The sequence below is a fragment of the Pseudonaja textilis genome, chromosome 6 (assembly GCF_049901715.1).
Source record: "Pseudonaja textilis isolate UNSWEBS1 chromosome 6, rPseTex1.2, whole genome shotgun sequence".
Taxonomy (NCBI): domain Eukaryota; kingdom Metazoa; phylum Chordata; class Lepidosauria; order Squamata; family Elapidae; genus Pseudonaja; species Pseudonaja textilis.
The window spans coordinates 53,082,604-53,110,173 of record NC_141995.1 but is presented as its reverse complement, the minus strand read 5'-3'; positions in this window follow the sequence as shown (position 1 = coordinate 53,110,173).

Genomic DNA, 27,570 nt, shown 5'->3' with positions numbered 1-27,570 from the left:
TAAGAAAACTAGCTATTTGCTTACTAATAGTTTTGTTCATACCTTGGCATTCTATTTTTGAAGTACAAGAGTTTCCATGACAGCTAAACAAATAGCTTACAGGCTGAAAGTAACATAATTAATCATTTCATTAAAAAGGGAAAATACTTTGCAATATCTCAATTATCCTTAACTAAACTTCAAAGTAAAGAAGCTTGAAAAATAAATAAATAAAATAAAATAAACTATGAAAAGAGCAATCAGAGTTGTACTAACTTGACAAGTGACTCAATCTAAATCTTTTTAATCATTCTACATTTTTTAATGGAAAGCTGAATCCGCTATAGTTCAATACAGTTGGAACATTCTGGCTCATGAAGATGATCTGGAATATTTTTTCTGTTTATCCTATAGAGTGGAGGGATGGGAGAACTGTAAAAAAAAAAAACCATGGATCAGCTAAAGGGATGGAACATATAGAACACAGAATAATATGGTTAAAAGCAACCTTGAAGTTCTTCTAGTCCAACTCTCTGCTCAAGCAGGAGATCCTATACTAGTGGTGGCTAAACTTTTTGGGCTCCTGTGCCAAAAATTGTGCGTGTGCCAGATGAAAACTAGCCCCTTTTCGTCACTTCCGGTATTTTCAGAAAAAAAACAGGAAGTGATGAAATGGGGCTAGTTTTCAGCCTGCAAAGCCTGAAGATGCCTATAGAAGTCTTCCTCAAGCCATTGGGAGGCCGAAAAAGGCCTCAAACTGGCCGAAAATCAGCTGTGAGGTAAGTGCAGTGAGTAAGTAAGTTTGGCTGCAGTGCGCTTGCCAGCACAAATGGCTCTGTGTGCCACCTGTGGCATGCATGCCATAGGTTCGCCATCGCAGTCCTCTACCCTTCCAGAGAAATGGCTGTCCAATCTTTTCTTGAAAGCCTCTAGTTAAGGATGACTGAGATAATCCAAATTCCACATTTTGGACAGGGAAGACTACTGGTTTGAAAGAGGGGTCAAAGAGGCCGTCTATGTCAAAACTGAACAGCCATTTCTCAACAGAGGGGGAGGGATACGACATCATATCTTTGGAGATTCTCAGTCATCCAGGTCATGGTTTTCCCAAAGGTGCTTTTTCAAAAGGCAACTGGACTTTGTGGTGTTTCTTTGAAGACATTTCGCTTCTCATCCAAGAGCTTCCAGTCAGAGTTGAAAACGTTCCTTGGATGAGAAGCAAAACGTCTTCAAAGAAAAACCACAAAGTCCAGCTGCTTCTTGAAAAAAGCAGCTTTGGGATTCAACGTCATCTATCTCCAGTCTACAACATGATCCTTTCAACAGTTTCAAGAAGGCTCCACACTCAGGTGACCCTAATGACACAGACAAATCCTCAACAATTCTCTAAAAGAATGCAAATGACCAACTCTGTCTGCAAGGAGTATAAATCCTTCCATTCCCCATCTGAAGAAGCATCTTGGATGAGAAGCTAAACATCTTCAAAGAAAAACAAGAAAGTCCTGTTACCTCTTGAAAAATCAAAAAGCACTTTTGAAACAACCATGACCTTGATGACGGAGAATGTCCTTAGATATTCGGCTATACACTACAGAGTTGAAGGAGCTTGTTGGATGAGAAGAAAAATGTCTTCAAAGAAAAAGAAGAAAGTCCAGTTGCCTTTTGAAAAAAGTACCTTGAGACCTCCAGTGATGAAGCATCCACCACTCCAGGAGGCAGGCTACATGGTGATTGTGCATAAAGACTTGAACAAGTTCGACAATCTCTTGGCTTTTATCACTGCAGAAATTTGAACTTTCCTTTGCCTTTCTGGGATTCTCTTTTCTGCCTAAGGGAAGGCTAAAACCTATGTTTCTGTCATCTTATACCTGCACTTACATTGCTATACCATACTGGCTGGCTTAATGTTTCCCTTCCAAATGATATTCTGATTTCTTGATTTTTTTAAAAAAAGAAGCACTACACTTTCTACCCAAACTGTCAAAACTCAATTTAAAAAACAGAAAAATCTGCATTCTGAGTCATTATAATATAGGTAGTCCTCAATGTATGATTTCAATCAAGTCCCACATTTCTGTTGCTAAGCAAGACAGCTATAAAGGGAGTTTTTGTTCCATTTGGTGAGCTTTTGGCCAAGTTGTTAAGTGAATCACTGCAGTTGTTAAGTTAGTAAGACAGTTGTTAAGCAAATTTGGCTTCATTTGTCAGAAGGTCATAAAAGGTGATCATAGGATCCTAGGACCAGAGGTTGGATTCAGCTGGTTTTGGCCAGTCCTGGAGAACTGGAAGCAGCAATTTTGAGTAGTTTGGCGAACCGGCAAATACCACCTCTGACTGGTCCCGCCCCCATCTACTCTCCACCTCCTGAGTCCCAGCTGATTGTCTGGGTCTTCTTTTGTTGCCCTGCACAGGAGAATGGAGCTGGAAAGCAGGTTAGTGGGGTGGGGAGGGAAGGGAAGGGGGATTTTGCAGTATATCCTTCCCCTGCCACACCCACCAAGCCATGCCCACAGAACCAGTAGTAAAAAATTTTGAATCCCACCACTGCCTAGGACACTGCAACCATCATAACTATGAATCAGTTACCAAACACCTGAATTTTGATGAGGTGACTATGGGGATTTTACAATAGTTGGAAGTGTAAAAATGGTCATGTCCCTTTTTTTCAATGCCATTGTAATTTCAAATTGTCACTAAATGTATTGCTATAAGTCAAGTAGATAAATAGGTACCACTTTGGTGGGAAGGTAACAGCAGTCTGTGTGCCTTTGGCATAGAGCCAAGCTGGTCACATGACCACAGAAAATGGCTCCCTTGACCAGGAAATAGAGATGAGCATTCAGACAAAACTCAACAGAGAAAACTTTACCTATTTATTCATTGGAATACTAGGGTCTACGTCACATAAAGAAAATGTTCCATTCCACCTTAACCTGATAAGACTTCACTTGAAATATTATGTACAGGTACATTTCAAAAAAGGACGTTGACAAATTGGAGTGCATTCAAAGGAAAGTTATCAAGATGAGAAGAAATCTGGAAACCAAGTTCTATGAAGAACAGTTCAAAGATTTGAATCTGTTTAGCAGAAGAGACAACCAAGGGAAGATAAGAGAGCAATCATGAAATAGCTGAAGGGTAGTCAGACGGAAGGGAAAATGGACTCATTTTGTCTTGCTTCTAAATACAGGGCAGGAAACAACAGGTTATAGATACAAAGAAGTAGATTCAAGTCAATTGTCTGTTGGAACCTCATGAATTGCCTGCTGGCGAAACAGAAACATAGAAGAAATTTCATCTGAATATTTAAAGAAGAAAAAGAGACACTGCTGAACAAGACAGAACATTCCTGAAGGGCAGGAGTCCATAATATGTTTTTTCTGTCTTTCTGATGGAAGGGAATATCTTGGTTCTAGAAGTCACTTTCAACCACTGACTTTAATCCTTTGATTGTTCTTCCTTAGTCATAGTTGCTTCCTATGTCAGCTACAGTAGATCTCATTGTTTGATTTGACAACATTTCATCCACTCATAAATTGAAATGTGGTAGCTACAATCACCTGAGTTTTTTCAATGACTATAGACATAGAATAACAGAGTTGGAAGGGAACTTGGAGGTCTTCTAGTCCAACCCCCTGCTCAAAAAAGAGCCGCTATCCCATTTCAGACTAGTTGGCTGCCCAGTCTCTTCTTAAAAAGCTTCCATTGTTGGGGCACCCACAACTTCTGAAGGTAAGCTATTCCATGGTTAATTTTTCTCATTGTTAGAAAGTTTCTCTATCTATCTATCTATCTATCTATCTATCTATCTATCTATCTATCTATCTATCTATCTATCTATCATATATCTATCTCTATCATCTATCATCTCCATCTACCATATAAGTCTGTGTCTGTCTGTCTGTCTGTCTGTCTGTCTGTCTGTCTGTCTGTCTATCTATCTATCTATCTATCCACCCATCTCTCTCTTTCTCTCTCTCTCTCTCTCATCTATTATCTCTATCTAGTCTATCTGTCTGTCTAGTCCGTCCATCCATCCATCCATCCATCCATCCATCCATCCATCCATCCATCCATCCATCCATCCATCCATCTATCTATCTATCTATCTATCTATCTATCTATCTATCTATCTATCTATCTATCTATCTATTTTTATACACAAGTTTGCCCTTCAGTAATATCCAAATAGTTTTCACTGTACATATGCTGAAAGAAATGCAGGCAAATTTCTGTCTACTCATCTTTAACATTAGTTCTGGTACGACTAGCCAGAATTTATTTGTTCTTATTTTTGCTCCCATTACACTGCAAAATTAAGGATTACATTAGTCAGCTTAATTTTGCTGCCAATTTCCTTTTAAATCTCATTCCTTATTCACTCCCTCCCTGAGAACAGAGTGTCTTATTCTTCTTGTACAAATGGCTGCATCTCCCTCTGCTTACTCAACAGAATGGAGTCATTTAATCATTTGTTCAAAAAAAAAAATTCTGAATCTTTCTGGATTCAGTGCAAAATACAGTGCAACCAATGCAAATACAGACCAATGTAAAATACAGTGGAATCATTCAGTTATGTTATTTGGATTTCTGTACATTTACAGATTCCCTTTTATACTTGTCCAGTTAGCAACGTGGTTTGGGCCTAACTGTTTTTTTTTCTAACTTTGATGACAGATGGAAGAAGGGTAGATATACAAGCAAGTTAATTTCATGATTTGGCTTAATAGTTAAATGAGCTACAGTATTAGCTTTCTTGCATCTCGGCGGTGGTTTTTTTCGGCTTCAGAAACATCTAATCCACTACAAGTGATTATTAAATCCTACGACACCCCCCTACTCCTTACTCTTTAGAAAATTCTGATAGGGATGAATCAATTTGATATGCAAGCTTTAATGGTTGAATGGAATAAAGAATTAGAGATTTCCATTTTGCCTAGACAATGGGAAGAGGTGTTAACATCAATACTGAACATTTCAATAGATCTCAGATTACATCTTATTCAATAAAGAAATATTATTTTGGACTTATTGGCCTCCCATTGCTTTTATACAGAAAAGGCCAGAGTAAATCATCATGTTGGGGATGTAATGAGATTAAGGCTTCATTTAAACATATGTGGGTACATTATCCTGTAATTGCTCCTTTCGGGGAGGAAGTTACTACACGCATTAACTCCAGTTTGAGGTGAGATTTAATATTTTCAGATGTTCTTTTTAATTATATTCCTATGGCATGGAAATCGACATCTGGGCAAAAAGCTTCTATGTCCTGTTTATAGATAAAATGGATTATTCCTTAGTACTGGGAATATAAAAATACAGCCTGTTGGTGTCATGCCCCTGTTGGAGACTGACTCTGAGGGAGAGGAGGAACAGCTAAAAGCGAGTGGAAGTGTGGCTCTGGAGGTTGTGGAGGAAGCTGGGGAAGGACTCAGGCTGGCTGGGCAGTCAGAGGAAGACCCGGGCCCATCCCCTCTCCATCCTAGGGCATGCAGGGAGGAGAGAATAAGGAAGAAATGTGAATGGCGTGGTCTACAGGGGAGGAAAGGGCCTTGATCCCCTTCATGGGCTGCAGCTGTGAGAACTGGTTAAAAGGACAGACTGCGCATGAGCCAGTGCTGGAAAACAAAGCATGAAAATATTTCTAGTCTGTCCATTCTTACCTGAGTTTGATGTCCTTCCCAGTGTGTATTCCAATATCTGTGGACATCTTCAAGCCCTTATCTTGCCTGGTTTCCTTAATTGCTTCACTGTGGTTTGTGTTGTTGTTTCTTCTAGTTATAATTTATAGGTATTTTTAGTTTAAAAGGCATGTCCTCCTTTTTGCAACTGTTTGTGGGAGAGTTTTTTTGCCTCCAGTCAAGGATATTTGGAGCTTTAAAGCCAGGTTGAAGGAATTAAAGGGGCTTCACCTGTTTTTGCGCCTGTGTTTATTTTGTATCCCACCCAGGGTCATCACAGTTGAGTGTAAAAGAACAGGACCAGAGGTTGAGTTGCAATTAAGAAGATTTACTGCCCATAGAGGTAGTCTTCACCTTATGACCACAACCAAGCCCAAAATTTAGGTTGCTAAGTGAGAAATTTGTTAAGTGAGCTTTGTCCCATTTTATGACATTTCTTGCCACATTTGTTAAGTGAATCATTGCAGTTCTAAGATTAGTAACACAGTTGTTAAGTGAATCTGGCTTCCCCATTGATGTTGCCTGTCAGAAGTTCCCAAAGGATGATCAAGTGATCCTGAGACCCTGAGACACTACAACCATCATAAATCTGAGTCAGTTGTCAAGCATTCAAATGTAAATCACATGACCATGGGGATGCTGCAACAGTCGTAAGTGTGAAAAATGGTCATAAATCACTTTTTAAAGTGTTGTTGTAATTTGAATTATCACTAAGCGAACTATTGTAAGTATTGTGGTTTGCCCACAGCCGGTGCAGTGGAATTGGACAGTGGGGAAGAACGGGGACCAGTCAGGGAGTCTGGAAGGGACTTGGATGAGGGTCCTGCGTCTGATGCAGAGATGGGGCCAGGACCATCTGGGAGTGGGGCTTTGGAGTCTGGCAGCAGCGAGGCAGAGGACCGAGGGGAGCCTGTTCCCAGTGCACATGTGCACAGAGCTGCTAGAAGGTGAGAGCAGCTGAAACAAAAGGGGCAACTCAGGAGTAAGGCTGGGGGGTGATCGCCCCTCCCATAAGATATAAAAGTCAGGCCAAGATGATGATACCTTAGCAGGAAGCAAAGGAGTTTGATCGGTTCAGAGTCATTCTGGCAGCTCTTTGTACTTTGATTGGGTTTTTTTGTAGTTCAGTTGGTTTCTTTTTTAATTCATTTTATACTTCTGTTTTGGGTAGCACTTCACAGAACTGAAAGGTGTGTGCTTATCTTTTTTTTTTTTTTTGAAATTTTTATTTGGGTTTTCACACAAAAAAAAAAAAAACCATAATACAAATGAAACATTTTTTTTTTTTTTAAAAATAGCATGGTCCCGGGTTACACTTCTTCTTACAGACACAAACTCAATTTCGTGCTCACTTTTATGTTCTATTCCATATCTTATTACTGTTTTACATTTTCTACATAGTTTTTCTCCTCTCTTAATTTTCTCAATTTTATTTTAATTATTTCATATCAATTCAAATCATTATATTTATACTTTTGTCTGTCCTGTTTCAATTTCATATTTTCTTTTCTCAATACACAAATTTTCTCCTGTAATTACTAATTGGAGTATGACACCTTTATATCTTTTAATTTTATCCATTCAACTCTTAGTTAAGCTTCAATATATACCTTGAGGTTATAACATTCAATATAATACATAACTTCCAATTGAATTCTGCTTGGTACATTCTTAAAATACACACTATATTCTCAAAAAGTGATTATAAATATACGTAATTAAAACACTCATTCCATTCCAATTCATTTCTATCATTAATATTCATTAAAGTTTTAACATCTTTAACATTACTGTTCAATTTAATATCATACTTGCTTGGGAACACTTATAAGTTTTCCATAATTATTTTTTCCCCCCTATTTCTCTTCCCTTATATTTTATAAAACATTAAATAATTAAAATGTTCCCATCCTTTCCTAATTCAATTCTCTCATTCATTTTATTTCATTTATTTAGTGACAAACATCTCACTAGATTGCAATAACTATTTTACCCATCATTTTAATCATACATTGTTTCATATTTTCTAAAATTATTTCTATTTCTAATATAACAATACTATCTTATGTACCTTTACAGAATCCCCTTTTCAATTAAATTTTCACCCATTATTTCTAAATAGGCCCCTTTTCTCCATATCTTGTTCTGTCCTTTATAACTTCTTTTCCTTTCCTTCTTCCTTCTCTTCTTCTCCCTCCCCTTTTTACCCACTTGTCTCTCTACTTCTAATTCTCTTTTCTGTATTCCCCTCTTCTGTTGCTTTCTAATATTATACTTATTTTTCAAGCTATTCTTCCTTTTCTTGGTCATTTTTTCAAATCTTAAACTGTTCATTCTCTTATCCCCCTTTCCTTTTTTCCCTCACTTAAAATTACTTGTTCATTAAAGATGGCTTCTTCTTTGTCCCAGTCTTCTTGTTCTGCAGGCATTTCTTGTTGTTTCTCATAGTTCCAGATTTCCATTTCTAAGAATTGAAATACAAAGCCTAAAGAACCTCTCCCTTCTTCTGCATCTTTTTTGTACTTTTTAAGTTCCATTTTCAGTTCATCTAGAAGTAGTGCCATTTTAAACACTTTTAAACAACCACCCGATTAATTTTAGTCATACAAATGCAATTACCAAAAATCTAGAGATCACCAAATAATCCAAATACTCCCAAGCTGTTTCTTCATGCTTTTTTTTTTCTACTTTCTCTTCCTGGGGTTCTACTATTTTGTTGCCAAGTTTCAGTTAAAATGTATCTTTTAGAAGTCTTGTTAAGGTTTTACTGTAAATTCCTTTTAATTCCAGGCAGTCTCCTCCCTTTTTTTCCAGATCCTGCCTTTTTATTCTTTTTCTCTCATTTCCTGCTTTTAAAAGGTTTTAAATATCCATAAATCTTAATTATCCCTTTGACATTTTATTTTCGGCTTAAATGCTTATTGATGTCAAGGTGGATTTTTTTTCCAATTTCTTATTTAAATCTCTTAGCTGTCAGTATTGGGAAAGGGAGAGAAGAAAAAAACCCAAATCCTTTCGCTTTTCTCTCTCCTTCACTGCTTCAAAGTCTTCTTTGGGAACAATGTTACTTTTTTTTTTTTTAGTTTAAATTCCAGTGTACCTTGGTTCTTGCTTTTGCAGTTCAACCTGGTCAACCAAAACTTTCTCTTCTTATCTTTCTCCTGCACATTCTTTTCCAGTCGAGTTCTTCTTTGAGGTGGCCATTTCTGACCACCACTGCAACCGCCTTTGGGAAAGGGAGTAATGGCCAGCTGAGGAGGAGAGATGTGGCTCTCCTCACCCTGCTGGCAATCTCCCCCCCCCCTTCACCACCTCTATGGGGTGGCTTAGCCCCAAAACCAGCTGGCTCAGGGCGCTCCAGCGGTGAGCACGGATCGAAACCGCACACAATCATGGTTTCGGTCTGTCCGCGAAGAGGCTCAAACCGGAAGTCCAGGTGTGTGCTTATCTTAGGGGACTCTTTGAGATTAATTTCAGCTGGGAATGAAAACAATTCCCAGCTTCGTTTTTAAAATAAGTGTGTGCATGATTACAGTTTAGGAAGCCTGGGTCAGAACAGTAAGTCAAGGACTATCTATACACCAAAGTCAATTAAAATTCAGCATTCAATTTGCACCAGATAAGAGTCAGTGGAATTCACAAAGGGTTGGACTTAAAAAAACCATTTGTTGGAACGTAATGATTCTAGGCTGATGGCTCGTATAACTCTGCCTCCCATCACTCCCTCCTCTTCTCCTATAGAAGCTCCAACAATTCAGTGATGTCAAAGAGCCAGTTTGGCATAATGGGCTAGTAACTGAGAGGTCTCGTCCTGCTGAGAACCACAAGTTCTCATCCTGCTTTAGGCACAAAGTTGGTAGGTTGACTTTCAACTAATCATTTTCTCTCAGCCTTAGAAAAAGACAAAGGCAAACCACTTCTGAAAATCTTGCCAAGAAAATTGCATGGACTTGCCCTTGTCATTGCAGGGAGTCAAAATGGACACAAAGACACAAAACTGTCTCAGACAGTTTGTATAACCTGCAATTGTATTCAAATGGGATATGAAATTATGAGCACTTGTGCCCGTAGAATAGCTACTATAATGAAGGATAGCTACTATACATTGAAGTACATTGAAGTACTAGTATAGGGTTTGTGTGTGTGTGTGTTATTTATTAATCAAATGTATAGCTGCCATCTCCTGTAAATTCTCTGGGAAACACTAAACAAAAAGATAAAAAAGCACCGTTAAACAGCAAATGTAAATTAATAAAACACAATAATATTGTTCCAATTTCCAGTTGATATCCCAATTGAATTTACTTGTGAGAAGCCAGCAGGAAGTCTTGGAAATCTATCTCCCTTCCTTCCTTCCATTCTCTTTCATCCCTTTCCCTTCTCTTCCCAGTAAGTGGCTGCTGCTGGGTGAGGAAGAGAATAAAGGATTGCAAGAGTGCCTGGTAAACTGTCACAGAGTGTTCAAACTGAACATCGTGTGACTGCAGCAGCATCCCAGCAACGCTGAATCAGTCCCAATTTCCCCAAATTTCAATTCCATGAGAGACATAAGCCCAGGATTTTGAAAGCATCCTACTTGGGGAAACTTAGTTCAAAAATTGTTGCCCTATGATGTACTGTTTCAGCCAATCTTCATTTACATGTTGCTTTTCATTTTGGGGAGAAACCCCCTGCAGTCTGTATGGCAAGAATTGGCTCTTTCCAATGACACTCTGACTTTCTGCCTATCCAAATTTTTTAACTTGGACTGAAGAAGTTACTTGGAGGAGTAATGAAAACACCACAGTTTTAGCAAACTTTGGTCCAGTTGCCATGATTAAACTTTTTCAGATGTGTCGCCATTACTACTAGGTCAGCACAACAGCAGCTGCATGATGTTAGAAGACAGTACAAATCAGCACTGAGGAAATAGTTATGTGGTTACATAAACTAGATTTGGATAAATCAATTTCACTTCATCCTTTCTTGTTTGTTGTGTCTTTTTTCTCCTGCGCTTTGTATAATATTGCATAGCTTGAAAGGGAGTGGCCTCATACGGATGTATGCATGCAAAAAATTAACATCCCTTTCTTCTCTTTCCAAAATTATTACTTGCAGGGGTAGACACATGTAAACACAACCTGTTTTCATTTTGTGTTACTCTTTTCCTTTCTAAATCAGCGCTGACATTTCTGTATTGATTTGCATTTTTAAGCTTTATTTTACTTTAAATTCACAGGGAACTTCCATTGTCGTTCTTGTTGTAACATAACAAAACAACAAACCCAGATCTTAGAAAGCAAATATATTTAGACTGACATTTGCTTTCATGGGTTATTTCCCCACTAGTAATTTATAGGATCTTCTACAGCCACCCAACCACAAGCGGTAATATGGACAGGCCTTATATTATTTCAGCAATCAACTGGGTGATGTTTTGAAGATGCTATAAGTCACTACCAAGGAAAATGGCTTATGGTCTATGGACCTCCTTTTTAAATTAAATTTAGCAATGTATTTCTGTCTCATAATTTCTGCATTCTCGTGCATCCTAATATTTATTTTAAATTGAGTGTTTAAAGGAGAAATGTGATGTCTGGTGAATTGCTGGATTTAAAAAATGCACATTAATTGGGCAAGCGCAGCTCAAGTCATATTGTGGCTGAGAAAGACGGAGCCTTTTCTCTTTGCTTTCCTATAAATCAGTTTGGAAAGACGCATAGCCCAACACTGCTTCATGTGGGGAATACAGCAGACAAAGTCCTCCCGCAGCAAATAATGCCACTTTCTGTGCCAGGAGACTGACGGGATGTTTTATTTGCAAGGCTGCAGAAATGAAGCAAAATTACTATTTTCTCACCTGAAACTGTGGGTGATGAGATTAATAAAGTCCACAGACAGCTGGTGGCTACATAGATACACTCATGATTTTCTTAGCAGTGATTCAGCTGGTTTTCTGTTACCCTTCTTCAGAATATATATATATATTCAAGTGTTGTCTACAGCCCTCAGATTTCCTGGCTGTTTTCCATCCGGGTGCTAGTCACATCTGATCCTGGGTGGGCTTCAAATTTTTTAGCAAGGGGCTCTCTGTCCTAATGACTGGGTGGGTGTGGCCAACTTGACATCGCTGATCTAAAAAATAAATAATATACCAAAAAGTTGTTTATTATTTCATGCATTTAATATTTAAATAAAAGACTGGGTGAAACCAGGCTTAATAGCAGTGACTGTGAGAGGGATCTTTGAGTCTTAGTGGAGTTTCTGGTGAGTTAAGTAATTTTTATTATTTGGGAATTCATCCCAAATTGGAGGCAGGGCAGAGGCTTTCTAGTGGCTATGCTATCTTATTTTCTTGATGGCTCTCCCTCAGCAAGCGCTTTATCTAGCTTGCAACACTTTTAGGAGGTGTGAAATGCTCTTGGCTGAATGTCCAGAAAGGGAAAAAGCCGAAAAGGTGTCCATTGATTATTCTAGTGTGGCTGCTTGTCTTTCTGGGGTTATTTGGGGGGGGGAGCTCTTCAAGCCCCTCAGTGTCTTAGCTAGGGAATTGCCCAAGCCCCTGTGAGCCCTCAGCAGCCTTCCAACTGCTAGGTAGGCACAAGCTGAAGCTGGCAACAGGCAACTGGCAACAGGAACTTACCCATTCGCAGCACTCAGGACTCACACCCAAGCTGTTAGCTTTCCAGCTGACAAGCTCAGCATCTTTTAACACTGAGCCATTGCTCCCCTCAGTAGGTAAACAGTACACAGTAAATGTTCCTGCTTATTTATTTATTTACACAGTAAACTGTTTACTGTTAGTATTTCAGTAAGGAGTAGGTAGATGTCAAAGGCAGCTAGTTTTATTATTTTATTTAAAAAATTTATATGATTATCATATACTGTAAATGGTTGTCCCAAAGGTGCTTTCTTTTCAGAAAGCAACTGGACTTTCTTGTTCTTTTTCTTTTGAAGATGTTTTGCTTCTCATCCAGGAAGCTTCTTCATCTCTTCATCTCTGACTGGATGGTGGGGAATTGAAGGATTTATATTCCTTGCAGACAGCTGGTCATGTGCATCCTTTTAGAGATAACCCTGACCTGGATGACTGTGAATTTCTACAGACTTTTAGCCATACAATTTAGGATGAACAACCTTGGAATGGTGTGGAAATAGAAATGGATTTCCAGAGAGAGAGAAAATTGCAGGAACCAGGACCATTTCTCAGGTGACGTTAAGGACACAGATAAACCTCCAAGTGGCCTCAGTGATTCTCTAAAAGGATATAAATGCAAAAGGGTTATTTTGAGTACATCACTGCTGTGTGCAATATATCTCTTCTAAATCCTGCCCAATGTCCTACTGAATTTAAGAATTGTAGACATGAAACGTTACTTAATCAAGTCCTCTATTAGTTCATTGTTCTACTATCCTTGACCAACAATCATCCAAACCTCTGCTTGCTAGATAAAACTATTCCACCATTTCTCAGCTAGCCTCTTCTGTTATTGAACAGCACATATGATAAAGAAATCATAATCACAATTTCTTTTGGTATGATTAAAACCCATTGGTTCATTCTGCTCATTGAAATATCTGAGAACACACGTCCCATAATTTATCTACCTTCCAATGCAACAAGAAATTATTATCAGGCATACTTATTGTTATATCTAACCTTCAAGATTTCTTTCCTTTGCTTTGAATCTTTCAGCTGCCATAGTAACAGGGGGAGTGGTGAAATAATTGGGCTTTGAGGGTGTGGGAAATGTGCTAGAGGTTTAGAGAATAAACGGTATAAGTTGAGGGAAAAGTTTCTTGTTGATGCTTCTTTGCTGTGCTATGCACAGGCGCAACTCTTTACCAAAATAGGCCAAGGCCAATGGACAGATGCCTGCATCAGCACCTGAATATGCCCCATGTGACATTTTATACAGCTTTAATTGGATGGACACTTTGAACTATTGTGGGTGGGGATGTTGCCATCACTTTGTATATGTGGTTTTCGCATGCAATTCCTCAGATTCAGAATTCCTTTGATGCTACCACTTGATTTCCAGTAAAAGTTGTTTTTCTCTATATTAATGGAGTCTAAGCATTTCTTTCTTGGATTTTTAATGGAGCACCACCTGACAATTCTGCTATTCCCGAAGTTGAATCCCTATTCCGCATCTTTTATAAGTTTCTCTTGTCATCACAAGTTTACTGGAATGTTTATCTATTTGCATTTCAGCAGATTTGAAAATGTGTCTACAATCTAGTGAGATGGTTGTAGGTTGTGGCACAATGGGAACATAATAACAAGAAAGAAAGAAGAAATATTTTTTGTAAATCTTCCAAAATGTCTATATGTCAATGAAGATTCTCAGTCATACAGATAGATTCCTTTGGACAGTTGAGTCATGGCAACTGGGTTTCTTTTCTTTCTTTTTTCTTTCTACTTGGTTATCCAAGTAGCTTTTTCATCGCTTATCCAAGTAGCTTGTTCAATCTGAGCAAGACGGTTGATGGGACTCCAACATATATGTCCTCCAGGGAGGCATAAAGTAGAAAAATTAACCTGCATTTTAACCTAGAAGGCTGACTGTGAATTCACTTTGAACTATTATTAGCAGGCCTTCTCACCTGATTCAGATGGGTAGCTTCTCACCTGGTTCAGCTGGATTTTAGAAATATCCATTGTTTATTGGACATTTAAACAACAAGCTCCATTTGGATGTTGATTGCTGGAGCTTCACATCTTCAATTGTGCAGATAAACTAAGTACAACTTTTTTCTGCCATAATATACTTGGTGGGCAATATTTCTCTTTTAACCGCTTAGTCTTGATATATTGCCAAAGCTGGTTTCCTGGGTTGGCATCATCTAATTGCTTGTTATTAAGTTCAAGAAATGGAGTGGAAGTGTTAATGTTCTGGCGGTCCAAAAATAATGATGCTTTCTTACAGCGAGGGACTTTAATGAATTATAATGTTGCCAAGGGGTTGCCATATCAGATAAATGGTTGTCCAGTGATGGAGCATCCACAACTTCTGAAGGCAAGCTATTCCATTGGTTGATTGCTCTCACTGTTTTAAGCACCATTGTTGGGAAGTGAATGTGTTCTTTAACTGTAAATGGAACATATTCCTGTCTGAAGTGATTGCTATGAGGAAAGAATACAAATCTTATTTAACATTCCTGCTATCCCGAGTAAGTGGTGATAAAGTGACTTCCTGGATCTATTTGATTTTGGAGGCAACCATGCAGATGCTGTTTCCCTTTGAGTTGTTGGTACTTTTCAGCCTAGTCTATTATTCTGGAATGTCCTGGTAGTCCTCATTTAGGATTTATAAAGGATGAGGTCTTTGAGGTCAGTCAAGGTCATCTAGCTGCTTACAGTAAGAATATAATTCTTTTTAGAGTAGAATTCTGTATTGCTCAATGTGATTGGACACACAAGGAATTTGTCTTCGTGCATATGCATTCATAATACATTCATCAAGAATCATAAGATGCAATACTTAGTGATAGTTATAGAATACTGAATAAGCAATCAAATCATACTAGGAAACTAAATAAAACAATATAAACAATATAACCATAAAGATACAATCAACAAGATTATAGTCATAAGTAGAAGGACATAGTTAATAGGAAGGACGAGAAGTATTACAGTCTTAGTAAATAGTTTAACAGTGTTGTGGGAATTAGTTGTTTAGCAGTGATGCCATGTGGAAAAAAAAAACTGTCCCTGTGTCTAGTTGTTCTGGTGTGCACTGCTCTATAACATCATTTTGAGGGTAGAAGTTGAAACAATTTATGTCCAGGATGTGAGAGGTCTGTAGACATTTTTACAGTCCTCTTTTTGATTTGTGCAGTATACAGGTCCTCAATGGAAGGCAGGTTGGTAGCAATTGTTTTTTCTGTAGTTCTAATTATCTGTTGAATTCTGTGTCTGTCTTGTTTGGTTGCAGAGCCAAACCAGACAGTTATCGAGGTGCAGATGACAGACACAATAATTCCTCTGTAAAACTGAATCAGAAGCTCTTTGGGCAGTTTGAGCTTTCTGAGTTGGCAGAGAATGAACATTCTTTGTTGTGCTTTTTTGATGATGTTTTTGATGTTAGGTGTCCACTTTAAGATTTGAGATTTTATAGAACCTAGAAACTTGAAGGTCTCTACTGTTGATACTGTATTGTCTAGTATTGTAAGAGGTGGAAGTTCTCCTAAAATCTACCATCATTTCTATGGTTTTGAGTGTGTTGAGTTCCAGATTGTTCTGGTCACACCACGAGGCAATTTGTTCAACCTCCCGTCTGTATGCAGATTCATTGTTGTCTCGAATGAGACCAACCACTGTTGCATCATCTGCAGACTTCAGTACTTTAACAGAGGGATCTTTGGGGATGCAGTCATTAGTATATAGAGAGAAGAGAAGTGGAGAAACCACACAGCCCTGGGCTGTGCTAATTGTACAAGTATCTGGTGTGATTTTGCCTAGCTTCATCTGCTGCTTCCTGTCTGTTAAGCTGGATCTTTATAGCAAATATATGAAGTAGGACTGGGTTTTCTAAGATAATACGAGAAAGAGAAAGGGAGGGATGGAGAGAGAAAGAGATGCTTATATATATGACACATTTTAAAGCTCTGCTTCAATGCTAATGAGTTCCATGTATTCCATGCAGAACACAGCCAAATATGTCAATGAAAAGAAGCATTATGTCTACTACAATCTAGTGCAGCAAAGTTCCACAACATTTTACAGGTTCACTTCAAAGCTGAATCACTTTCCACCTGAAGCACACAGATCTATTCAAATGGTTTCTGTTGATAGTAGAGAGTTTGATGGAATAAGATTATGCATAAACTGCCCTAAAATGGAATGATAAATATAAATCAATCTATGGAAGTACTTTGTTTCTCCACATAAATACCCCAGAATTATAGACACTAAAAAGTAAGCATCTCACCCAAAAGAGTTTCATGTGTTCGAATAAAGCTCAAGCTGAGCCTCACAGCTGATACCATAATTATCGCTTGTAGTGCCTCAAAATGCATGTGGCATTATCTTATAATTAACGTATGTCAGCATCAGTTGAGTTTGGTATCCTTCAAACACTGTCAAGTTTCATTCCAAGAAGAAGGCAAAAGCATCAATGTCAAGAATCTGTCACTGCAATCTGTGGCTATTCAGCAGAAGGGAAGTACCCTCATTAAAGGTGTTGGAAGAAATTGTAGAGTTGGGAGGAGGTGAAAGACTATACAGATTAGCCATAGATGGATCAATGGTTCAGCCAAACTGTAAAATTAAGACAAACTGTGTAGGCTATGTAGAAAAATTAGCACTTGCATAAAGCAGCACCCAGTCAATTCATACTTTGTATCTCCTTCCCCACTCTTTAAATCACAAGAATGAAAATTAACAGGTTTATTTTATTTAGGGATCAAAACCAACTGGGTTTCTTTTGCTTCTTAAGCAAACAAAAGATTTTCACGCAAATGTTATGCTATCTTTGGATTTTCACACGTCTCCATGTTTTGTTACACAGTTCTCGGATTTTCTTTTAAAATTGTACATTAAAAGCATATATTAGAGCAAAGATGCAACCATCAATGGAAATAGCATATAAACATCCATTAGCATATAAACATGCATGTGACTTTGACAATGATTTCCATAAACAAACAAGCCTTTTAAATGCATACATTAAAGGGCTGAGGAGTCCTTGGTATTCTTTGAGCTTGCTTGGTTTCTTGCAGATGTTTCATTACCCTTAACTAGTTAATGTCATCAGAGCACTGAGGATGTTACCTAGTTAAACAAGCAAGCACCAAGGACCCCTCATTTCCACCTTGAGCTACAAATATTCTCCTTTATTGATAAAAAGGTCTGGTGCATGCATTCTCCATCTATCATCTTGTTGGTTTTGATATTCCCTCATGAACACTGCTGGGCATTGTGGTTTATTGGGGTCATCATTGTTTCATAGCATTTTGCTTGAATGCCAGGAAAATAGTTGTGCGCATTTATGGTACACTTTGAAAAATTGGATTGAATTGGAACATTTTGAATTTCAGTCTATACAGTTACAAAAAAAGGCCAGCTGGAATACTTTTAAAAGATCAAGAGATTAAATTTTCACAGCAGGTATGAAGATTATGGCAATTTTTGCCTCGGTTTCATCCATCAAGAGAGATAGAAAGATGGAAAGATAGAGAGATAAGAGAGAGAGAGAGAAAGAGAAATTTATTTCTAGATATGTAGCTTTATTGATTTAAGTGTCATGACTAACATAAAACATAACCTGATAATCTTTTCTTTTTCTTCTTTAAACTGATCAATTTTATCTGGGTATATCATTGATCTGGATTTGAAAATCAGAATATGCATGAGAATTTGAATATAATGTGTTAGATACAATTGTGAAATTAAATATAGCAGTACACCCCTAAGGATGAAGTAAGACAGTTGGACAATGATGGTAAACACTACAAAAGAAAAAATAATGTTAGAGAAAACATTATTTTTCTTTAAATAAAAGTTATACTGATGTGTTACTTTCTTGAGAGGTAATCTTCTACCGGTCTTGTTTTCTGAAACTATTTTCATCTCTAATCAACATTCTTGACTCTAAAAATTTCCATGGTTGAGGTTATGGTTTATTTTCCCTGGAAAAGCAGGTAAGAGGAGCAGATAATTTACTTGCACTGACAAAAGGCACATTCTTTTTGCTTCCATTTTTATTAGTTATTTTTGCATGACTCTCATCATACATAAGAAAAGAAAATGGTTTAACGAAGCTACAAGCATAATGCATGTCATTGAAAAAGTAAGAGTCAGTGGGAGGCTGTGGCATATAAACTTACTAATATACAAAATGGCTATGTTTGGAAAATTATGTATAGTACATATATTTTTATGTACTATATTTTTACTATTACATGTTTTAGTTTAGATGTATCCATTCAATTCTACCTATGTGATATAAAAACATCAGATTGTACCACTAAAATAGAACTTACTGATGGGATCTTTAAAAGTCTTTAGAGCATGTTATTGTTTAAACATTTTAATGTAGCTAATGAGAATCCTAATGAGGATATTTGGAGGCAAAGGCTTAAAAAGCAGAGAGAGAGAGAGAGAGCAAGAATGAATAAAGATAATGCATTGTCATCCCTTTTTACATGCAATGAGGATAAAATAATATATTAGAGATAATTATGTGAGCTTCTGATATTAGACTGCATAATTTTTACTAATACATTGTTTCACATGTTCAGTTCAAGAAATGATATTTAATTCCCAGAATTTACTTCTTAGATAGGCCAATAGTCCATACAGATCTGGAACTTCTCTATGTCATGAAGGACATATCTCATAATCTTAAGATGGAGGACATTTTTTTAGCCTTTTATTGTGATAGTTTATTTTTATTTTGTCAATCACTTCTGCTTCATTCTCTTTGATGCTGGCTTCCTGCAATTGATTAGGGTCTTCCTGCAATTTGGTTTCATACTACAGTTATTACAAATAGTTGAAATGCTATGAGTAAACTCCAAGAATCCCTTGAGGTGAACAGTGCTAAACAGGATAAACAGACAAAACACTAGCAGAATAGAGCCATGTACACCGGTCAGATTGTTGCTATCTTTTCTGACAGCTTCACTTAATATGAAAGGCTACCGCATACACAGGCTCATCAACCACTTTTATGATTCTTGGAGTAATCTATTGTTTGTATAATCTAGGGCTGGATTCCCTGGAAGTCTAAAGCTTTTCCCTTCCTGAATAAGCTTGTGTACCTGACCCCTAGTGGCATCTGTGGTACAGTGGTTAGAGTGCAGTACTGCAAGCTACTTCTGTCAGCCAGCTGCCTACAATTTGGCAGTTCAAATCCCACCAGGCTCAAGGTTGACTCAGCCTTCCATCCTTCCGAGGTGGGTAAAATGAGGACACAGATTGTTGGGGGAAATATGCTGACTCTGTAAACTGCTTAGAGAGGGCTGTAAAGCACTATAAAGTGGTATATAAGTCTAAGTGCTATTACTATTGATGGTGTGACTGTGGGAAGAAATATCCATCTGGTTCAGTTCCAAGCTGGGAGAAGGACATAGAGGCTGATTGGAAACATGGTTTTAATGGTAAAGCAGAAGCCCATGAGTTCTGGTGCAGTTGACCACATGGAGTTGAGAGTGGGGAGGGGTGTTATACCTTCTCTTGGGCTTTGTACTTGAGCTTCCTGTTTCTGTGCAAGAACATGCATTCAATTGGCTGTTGTCAGACTCCCATGGAGCCATTCAGGCATTATATAGGGAACATAGCTGGCTTTATAGGCAAAGTACAAATCTTCGGTGTTTGTCTGAGCTAAGTTTGGTTGAAGTTTCTGAGGGTGATACAATGAAGAAGTGGGTAAAATGAGGAGCCAAATTGTTGGGGGCCATATGCTGACTCTGTAAACCACTTAGAGAGGGCTATAAAGCAGTATATAAGTCTAAGTGGTATTGCTAAAATGTAATGGATCCCATTCCCCCCAAATGATCTGGCATTTCAGTGGTGACTATCTGAAAATGTCCAGCCAGGCAGGGAGGAGGTATGAAGTGAGACATTAGCCTTGAATCAGCTGAAGAGATTCGGGATTGATACCTTCACTTAAGCTCCATGGAACTTCATCTATCTGTTCCCAAGGAAGGCAAGCAGACTGAGGAGATTCGTGTATCACAGGAAGAATGGCAATAAAGTAATCGACTTGAAGGCTTTATAGTTTGATCTATAGCTTGGGCCTGACAGAGACACCAGCAAGTTAAAAAAGTAATCAACTTTAAAAACAGCCTGCCCAGTGCATAAAAATTGGTATTATGAATTCTGCATGCCAAACATGGTAGTATTGTGGCCAGCTAACTGCCAGCAGAGCCGGCAGCAGAATTGGATGATGAAAAGGTTGGGGAGGTACTTGGACCAGTCCTGGAGTCTAGGGAAGGCTCTGATGAGTGCTCTGCATTGGAAGTAGAGATACAGCCAGGGCTGTCCGACATTTCCCAGCTGCTTTCGGAGACAGAAATAAGTGCGGAGGAAAAACAGCTGGGGCCTGTTCCAGATGCGCATATGCACAGAGCTGTCAGAAGAGAACAACTAAGGAACAGGAGCTCACTCAAGAAGAAAGGCACATGTGGACGCTGAATGGTCCCTCCCTGGCTAAGGAATAAATAGAAGAAAAAGGGGAGTGGTGTCATAGGAGATAACAGTTTGGATTTCTTTCAGAAGATTTGCTCATCATGGTTCATGTCTCAGAGACCTCTTGAGAGTTTAATTTACAGCTTTGTGGCTGGAAGCTCCTGGCCTGGCAATTATCCAAGGAACTGATAAGGTCTGTACTTCAGTGTTAACCCTTGGAAGGATTATTGCCTGGACTTTTCTGTGTTTGAATGCCATGAATTCACAGTAGCTAAATAAAGAGGGTTTTTTCAGGACAAGGAGTTTGTTTCTTGGTTCTGCTAAGGCTGGGTCAGAACAGGAAGAGAAAGAAACGAGGTAATATGTGGCCCACAGATTTGATTGCTTCGGTGTGGTTCTGCTGCTTGAAATATTGACTCTTAGTCAATATTTGGGGTCTTTGAATCATTGATCTAGCCTACCCTGGCAAATAAATTGACTTCCACTTGGAAGAAGATCATTGTCAATGATTTAACCCACCCTGGGGCATTCTGCCCTTTGCCTAATGTTACTTGAAATAGACAAAGCTGTGCAAACATTTAAACAGATCTGGGTAAACACTACAACAGATCTAAATTTCCTTCCCACTGTCTCAAACTCTTCTTCTAAAATTCTCGTATCTCCTCAACTTCCTCTCTAGAATTCCTTTAGTGAGCTGTGGTGTTGTTTTATGGCTTTTAAAACAATACAATTTGTACCAAGATGGAAACAATGTAATTTTGGAACAATGACTTACCTACTTTCTTCCTCCTCCTCCTCCTCCTCCTCCTCCTCCTCCTCCTCCTCCTCCTCCTCCTCCTCCTCCTCCTCCTCCTCCTCCTCCTCCTCCTCCTCTTTCTTCTTCTTCTTCTTCTTCTTCTTCTTCTTCTTCTTCTTCTTCTTCTTCTTCTTCTTCTTCTTCTTCTTCCTCTTCCTCTTCCTCTTCCTCTTCCTCTTCTTCTTCTTCTTCTTCTTCTTCTTCTTCTTCTTCTTCTTCTTCTTCTTCTGTTTTTATCTAAAATTCCACCTTAAGAGGGAATGTTCTCATGATCTTTTTTATTAATGCATTTTTACAAAAACAAATATTTCCTAAAGTTATTTTTTTAAAAAATTGATTTAATACATTTGCTTAGAAATGAATTCTACAAATTTGAAGGGTGTTAGGATTCTACTATTACACTCTGGGCTGCAAACATAAAACCTTGAATAATGACAAAACCCATTCATCTTCCTTTTGTGTTGCTCTCACTAAATAAAACAAAATTACAATGAAAAAGTAATAATCATAAATTGATTTGCCAAAATTGATATGCTGCCTACCCTTCCAATTCGGAACATTTATAATATGTGGGATTTTTTAAAAAATAAAATTATTAAAACTAATACATCAAATACAAAATAAATAATGGATTTCCTAAAACTTATAAATAAATTGCGACCTCCATCAAACAGAGTCTGTATGCTCTCTTAAACGTATCAAAAGATGATGACATATTGCCATTTCGGCAAAGATGACCTGAGATTATAAAAATCACCTTGTCAATCTCAGAAATAGTGTCCATTTACAAGCTCTCCAGAGAAGATTTCCTAAGTGACGTACTCCCAACAGATATATCTTGCTTTTTAATTGTTGTTTCCTTGATTTTTGTTCTGTCTTTTAACTTTTTTATTTATTTATTTATTTGTTTGTTTGTCAAACATGTACAAGATAACAAGCATAAGTATGAACATAAACAAGAACAAAGGGAGTAAATACAGATAAAAGGGGACAGTAAGACAGGATGGTAGTCATGCTGGTGCGCTTATGCACGCCCCCTTTAAGGACCTCTTAGGAATGGGGTGAGGTCCACGGTAGACAGTTTGAGGTTGAAGCTGTGAGGGGTTGAGACTGTAACAACTGAGTCAGGTAGAGCATTGCAGGCGTTGACCTCTCTGTGGCTGAAGTTGTATTTTCTGCAATTGAGTTTGAAGCAGTTTATCTTGAGTTTGTAACTGTTGTTTGCCCATGTATTATTGTGATTGAAGCTGAAGAAGTCACTCATAGGCAAGATATTATAGCATCTTGTTTGTTAATGTTTTTATACTCTAAACACTTTATATAATTCTTTCTAATAATAAGAAGCACTATTCATGATTGGAACATGAAATGTGTAGGAAGGGACACTTAAATATGGCATGTTTCCAACTGAGGCATACATCAAGGAGTGATTAAATCAAAGAGATTGTTTAGCTTGCACAGATAGTCCTTGACTTATAACAGTTCATTTAGTGTCCATTCAAAGTTACAGTGGCACTGAAAAAAAGGGACTTAGTACCATTTTTCATGCTTACAACCTTTCAGCATCCCCATGGTCACATGATCAAAATTCAGATGCTTGGCAACTGGCCTGCAATGATGATGGTTGCAGTGGAAGGGACTTGTAGGTCTTCTAGTCCAACCCCCTACTTAGGCAGGAAAACCTATACCACTTCAGACAAATGGTTATCCAACTTCTTAAAAACTTCCAGTGTTGGAGCATTTACAACTTCTGGAAGCAAGTTGTTCCACTGATTAATTGTTCTCATTCTCAGGAAATTCCTCCTTAGTTCTAAGTTGCTTCTCTCCTTGATGAGTTTCCACCCATTGCCTCTTGTCCTGCCCTCAGGTGTTTTGGAGAATAGCTTGACTCCCACTTCTCTGTGGCAGCCCCTGAGAGATTGGGACAATGCTATAATGTCACCCCTAGTCCTTCTTTTCACCAGACTAGACATGCCCTTCCAACAACTGTTCTTTGTATGTTTTAGTCTCCAGTCCTCTAACTGGATGAACTTAATTGGATAGACTTTGGTGAGCTTTTCTGACCTGTGGTTTACCTGATTACCTGCTACTTCTTTCCCAAACTCAAAGAAAGAATATCTCTATAACTCTATAACTTTCCATTTTAATTCTATCTTTTTTTTTCCTTCTGCATACTTTTACCATTTGTCCTCTCTAAACCCCCTTAACTCATTACCACCATCCCACTTATGGGAAGGGTTACTCGGTTTTAGTTGATGGAAATAAGGCTCACACCCATTATGACTGCAACCATTAATATAGTATATCTTTCTCCAGTGTACTATCACCGAGGTTCTGAGCTGGTGTCAAAATAATGATAAATTTTCTTAGGGCAAAACCATTAAACTGCTGAAGCACATTATGACATGCTGTCAGAAAACGGATGCAACATGCATAGCATTTTTTTTCCCTGAAACATTTAGGAGAAGAGAATCATTTGCTCAGTCATCTTTTTAAGGTAACAATATTCCTAAGACCATCCCTGGCATATCTCCCAAGAAGCACTTAAAAATCTGAGGAAAAAGCATATTGACTTAATTTAACTTGTGCAGGAGAAACCAAAGGGAGGAAACAAAACAGAGGGGTTATGATATGGTCCATTAAATTAAACAACAGTTTGGAAATGTAGAGAATGTGGCAAGATCATAAAAAGATTCTTAATGATGTCAAGTTGTTGGTTTAAAAAAAATAACAATGAAAGAAAAATAATCTGCTTTGCATTCAGCATAAATTAAGGCATGCTCTGACTGAATGCTGACATGCAAAGTGTGCTTTAAGAACCCAATTATAACTCTGGGGCATTGAGCACTGTTTAATGAGGCCAAATTATACATAAGAGTTTCTTACACAGGACAGAGCTTTGGGGATTCCCTGGGAGAAATACTAGAGATTGTATGTTTGGAGCAGGGGTGGGCTTCAAAAATTTTAGCAAGTGGTTCTCTGTCTGGTTGCTGGGTGGGCGTATTCTAGTCGGCATCCTGCACCACGGTGTGGGAGGGAATTTTTGCCCTGGAGGTTTTCCACAAGCCTCTGGGAGAGCAAAAACAGAGGTCCTCTGGAGGCCAGAAATGAGACCATTTGCGGCCTTCCAGAACTTCCGGAAGGCCCATTTTTTGCTCTCCCTGGGCTCCAGAGGCTTTCCTCAAGCCTCTTGGAGGGCGAAAATGGCCCCCCTGGACTCTGGAGGCCCTCTGGAGGCCAGAAACAGGCCTGGTTTCAGCTTTCCAGAACTTCCAGGAGGCCAGTTTTTTGCCCTCCCTGAGCCTCCATGTGGGCCCTGTACTTACCTGGGACCCAAAATGGGCCATGTGGGGACTCGTGAGAGGGGTAAGGTGGGGGAGGGCAAGGCCAGCCAGGGATGGGAATTGCCGGTTCACCAGACCAATTAGCTACGGGTTCTCCCAAAGTCTATTGAGTCTATCATCTGCACCTCTATAACTGTCTGGTTTGGTTCTGCAACCCAACAGTACAGACACAGACTTCAGAGAGTAATTAGGACTGCAGAAAAAACAATTACTACCCACCTGCCTTCCATCGAGGACGAGTCAAAAAGAGGGCTGTGAAAATATTTATAGACCCCTCACATCCCAGACATAAACTGTTTCAACTCCTACCCTCAAAACGACACTAGTCGTTTCAGCAGTTTAATGGTTTTGCACTGCCCACCAGAACAACTAGACACAAGGACAGTTTTTCTCCCCATGCCATCACTCTGCTGAACAATTAATTCCCAGAACACTGTCAAACTATCTAGAAAGGCAGTATTACCATCATTATTATCATCTTCCCTATTACCTATCTTATCTTCTTATAGCTGTAACTTTGTTGCTTGTATCTTATGATTTAAATTGTTTACTTAGCATCCTAGTATGATTTATGTTGATTGCTTATCTAGTATCCAAGTCTATCACTAAGTGTTGTACCTAATGTTTTATGATGAATGTATTACAATTACTATGATAATGAAGTAGCATTATTGTTGTATGTACACTGAGAGCTTATGCACCAGAGACAAATCCTTGGCCAATAAAGCTTATGCACCAGAGACATTTGGCCAATAAAGAATTCTAGTTCTAATGCTAATTTTTTGAGCCTATTGGTGAAGTGGTTAGAATCCAGTACTGCAGGCTACTTCTGCTGATTGCCGGCTGACTGCAATTTCGCTGTTTGAATCTCACCAGGCTCAAGGATGACTCAGCCTTCCATCCTTCCAAGATTGGTAAAATGAGGACCCAGATTGTTGGGGGCAAGAGGCTGACTCTGTAAACCACTTATAGAGGGCTGTAAAAGCACTGTGAAGTAGTATATAAGTCAAAGTGCTATTGCTAATTCTAATTCTTTTTTAAAAATAAATTTTATTGATTTTACAATTAAAACAGACCAACAACACATACATAAATGTAAGAGAGAAAAAGAAAAGAAGAAAGGAAGAAGAAAATAGAAAGAAAAAGATAGAAAACAATAAAAACATTTTCATCTTCAACAGTTTGTGAGACCTCCTTTTTATCCTTATTTTATGGCATATACACACAATCCTTACATTTATCTGTATATCACTACTATGATTCTATCCTATCCTCTTTTGCCTTTTAGTGTGAAATCTACCCTTGGTCTATCCATTTGTACCAGCAGTTCCAGCTGTTGTAGTATATTGAAGTGTCTTTATTTTTTAGTGCCAAGGTTAAAAAGAGGGAACTTTCCTCCATATGTGGTGGTCCTGTATAGAAGCTCAAAAATATTGGCAGAAAATTAGAAATTGGCTGGAGGAAATAACAAGAGAACAGATCAAATTCAAAGCAGAGTCCTTTCTATTAGGGATCTTTGATAAACAAATACCAAAAAAAGTGAAATATATAATAATACATATTTTGACAGCGGCCAGATTGGCTCTTGCACAATGTTGGAAACAGACTCCTGTTCCATCAGAGGAGATAATTATTCAAAAAGTTTCAAACAAATTAACCTTGGCTAATTCTAATTCTAATGATATAATGCGCCGGCTATTTGAAGCCCAGAGATATCACAAGGCGACAGTAAGCAACCTTCACCTTTAGCAATAGGTACAAGCTTCTATTAAATACAAGACAGAAGATCAACATGTTTTTATTTTAATACTTAATATTTCACCTCACTGGAACTAAATGGCATGTTAACATGAAGTGATGATTTAGTACACTTTATCTAGATTAAACTGATGGCATTTAAGATTTCACTCTAATCTTACAGGCACTAATTTTACATGGTCCCAGCATGAAATAAACAACCATTTGTCTTCATAGATTAGAGAAATAATATGGTAGCAATAAAGGAGAATATTTGTAGCTCATGGTCAGAATGAAGGCTTGTTGGTGCTCTTTGAGCTTGCTTGTTTTCTTGCAGATGTTTCATTACCCATCATCAGTGTTAGTAAGGAGTGAGGTCTGCAAACAGCAATTGAAGATGTTACCTAGTTTGGGTAATGAAACCTCTTCTAGAAATCAAACAAGTTCAGAGAGCACCAAAGACTCCTGAAATAATATGGGTTTGTTGCTTCTCTTTGGTAAAATCCTTTTATTTGGGGAGGAGGCAGTGGATACTTTTCCACACTGGTGATAGATGTGGGAAAATTGAATTCCATTATGTATAGATTTGCATTTAGTTTATGGAGGGAGAACTAAAGAATAAAATTAATTTCTTCTGAAACTGCTACAGCCTGAATGAGGCAAGAAATCCCACCCTTCCTGAAATATGCATTGCATCCTGGCAGTGAAACCTAAAGAAAATTGGCTACTGTTATTGTCTCTGCTCATGAGAGAATACAGTTTGTAAAAGGCATGATAAATATAAATGTACTGCAGCATCTGGGAATATTTAAATCTCTTTCTGTCTTGCCCGCATTCTCCATCACCATATATATTTTGCTTAGTTTTGTACCCTAGTTAAATTTTTGCAAGCTAATTTAATCACTTGAATATTGC